We start from the raw sequence: 2,952 nt of genomic DNA on the forward strand, positions 1-2,952 counted from the left end.
CAACCGGGGGCTCGGTTCCAGATTGGAACCTTTGGGTTTGCACAACTTGTGCCGGTGTGGTTACTTTTTTAACTAACTTGATGTAAAGATGCATAAAACCTGACACCTTGTAAGGCCTTTTGACAAAATATTGGTACGGTAAGCCCTTTCAGCGAGAGATGGGATCGCCCATCCACATTCATTTGTTGTTTACCGAGGAGATCTGACGTGTTATTTGGGCTGATTTGTAAGCTCCACCCATAGGTCAATTACAACTTTGGGTAAAGATGACAAGAAAAATGCTCTCTTTCTTGTACCTTTGTGGTTATTTTACATTGTATCTTTTACCCGTGCTTTTGGGATTTCTCCGCTATAACCGATTCGTGTGTTAAAGCGAGCTAAGACGCACACGATTGTAATAAACCCATGGGGAGCCGAAAGAAATCCTGGAGACCGTCATTTGGGGTCGTGCTCCCAGTTCAGACACTTTTGAATGTGCAGGTTTTAACCTTGTTCATGCCATTTTGGTGACAATAGAGACATAACAAATCTACAATGTACACTACAACTTAACCCTTTCAGATACGATCTGATTATACTAAGAAAGATCCCACACTGTGAGATTGTGGAGGAGGGTCTCGAGAAGGGCGACATATATGAATATCAGATAATCACCAAATAACTGCCATCTTGACAATCAAGTTTTTGAACTGTCGTTTGTGTTAAATTGCAGGAACAGAGAACACACCAGGCTTATAAACACCTAACTTTGTGACTACCGGCGAAGAATTTTTATCCCCTTCGCAATGCAGGGAGGTGTGACCCTTAAAAGTACCTCGACCTCCAGTGTATTAAGCAGCTACTGCTAACCTTACACCGAAACGTACACACACGGTCGTCACAGGGGCGGGGGAGGGAAACTCTGGGCCTGGCTGGGGCAGACAGATCCCAAAGTGGTATGGGCCCCAAAATTTGGTTGGGGCCCCTTTTGTGTAAGCCCAAAAAAATTTCCTGCCAATTTATAGAACACAATAGAATTGGGCGGGATGCGATTTTGGGCTTAGGCGAGTTTTGAGCATTTTTTGGGCTGGACAATCATCAGACTACATCTGGCAACCCGATTTCAGCTGTAACGCCTGGCGGGTGACTCAAACCCAAGTTGTAACTTAGTGTGGGGCAGCCAGTGGATATGCAGCCCATGAGCTATGCAGGAACATGAAGGTGGAGGTCGGTACGGCACCAGTCGCTGGACCAAGACATACACAGAACATGTCTCTGATTATCCCATGGTACACACAAAAAACATGGAATGTGCACACCAAGCACATATGGCAGGCACGCATGCACACACACACATGCACAGAAACGATCAAACACACAGAGAACTCTCGCACATGCACATACACACACACACGCACCACACAAAGAAACAACAACCACACACAACACACACACACAACACACACACCACACACACAAACACCCACAATTACCACACACCACAACACACCACACACCACAACAACACGGGGGAAAAAGGTATTATCATAAAAATTGATATTCATTCAAACGAGAGACGCAAAAGAGATTTAGGAACAAATAAACTGAGTTGAACTATTACAAAAACACATCGAAAACAAATGGTTGAGGAAAAATATGAGGTATCTCGTAGATTGTAACTGAACATAGAGGTGACCCCAGGTGAACATATTTTGGATGTTTGTGCTAGCTTTTTACTGTAATGCTGGATGTCATTGTGACAATGACGAAGAATGTAATGTCTTGCATTGACAGAGCAGTTCAACCCTTTAACAATAAACGAACAGCTGTGAAACTGACAACCTGCAGCTTTGCTCATTAGATCTGTGAGGAGACACGGCTTGTAAGCTGGGATCGAAACACAGTAGAAAAGCCCTTAGGTCCCTCCACTTCCGGGAAGGGGTAGGGGATCGATGAACCGACAATGCTTGAAAGTTCAAACTATCTGTAGCCGTGGACAGCTATCATGTAAAGTGCATAGATGTGATCATAAAAAGCAGTACACAAAGGTACTTAGGCCTGGTGTATTTTTATAAAAATTTTCTAACTTCTTGGTCAAATTCAACATTTGCAACAAAAAACATATAAAGGCTATATATACAATAAAGCCATAGTTTACTCCACTTCAGTCATGGTATTCCTGTAATCCTACAGTAGCCTACCGAAGTGAAAGCGAACAGGCCCATTGGGGAAAAAATCCAACTCCCAGTGTCAATGTGACACAGCACTCCACAGCAAAAACAAGTGAACACTCGCACACTGCACCACAACCGAAATTGCCTTTATGCCACCCGGGCAAGGGGGCAGGGCCCTTCAGTGGCGGCCCCCATGGGGAAGCAGTTGCTGGTGGGACGGTGCCTGCTCAGGGTACCTCAGTCATGGAGGAGGAGGGGGAGAGCACTGGGGGGGTTGCTTGACCCCACCACCAACCTGGCGGGTGGGAGTCGAACCGAAACAACCTCTGGGATGCAAGTTGGACGCCCTAACCGTCACCCATGACTGCCCGTTAATACTTACCACTTAAACCAGGGCAGCTGACAACTTTGGGTGGCCCCGGGAAAAAGTCCTAAAACAAAAAGCCCCCACCCCTTCGGGTCAGTACATACCATGCAATTTGGGAAGCCCAATTTTCGGGGCCCATTTTTAAACCTGGGCATTGACAATTGACCGTTTTGCGCCCCGTTTGGCTTAACTGATAAAAAAAGACAGGCCACGCCCTCCTTGGATTCAACACCCTCAACGGGTTGCGGAACTCCTCCCACTTTGTCAGGAAGCAAACAACAGTAGCAAAAACAAGGGAAAGGCGGTCAGCCATGCCATCTGGGAAATAGTTAATTTGTTATGCTCTTGGTCAGAACCCCAAGTATCGAAGAGATTTGAACGTCGATGAAAGCAGGCTACTGATACTAGGACCAGTGGTTCACCAAAACCCTT

This window comes from Engraulis encrasicolus, chromosome 12 (genome assembly GCF_034702125.1).
Source record: "Engraulis encrasicolus isolate BLACKSEA-1 chromosome 12, IST_EnEncr_1.0, whole genome shotgun sequence".
Classification (NCBI taxonomy): Eukaryota; Metazoa; Chordata; class Actinopteri; order Clupeiformes; family Engraulidae; genus Engraulis; species Engraulis encrasicolus.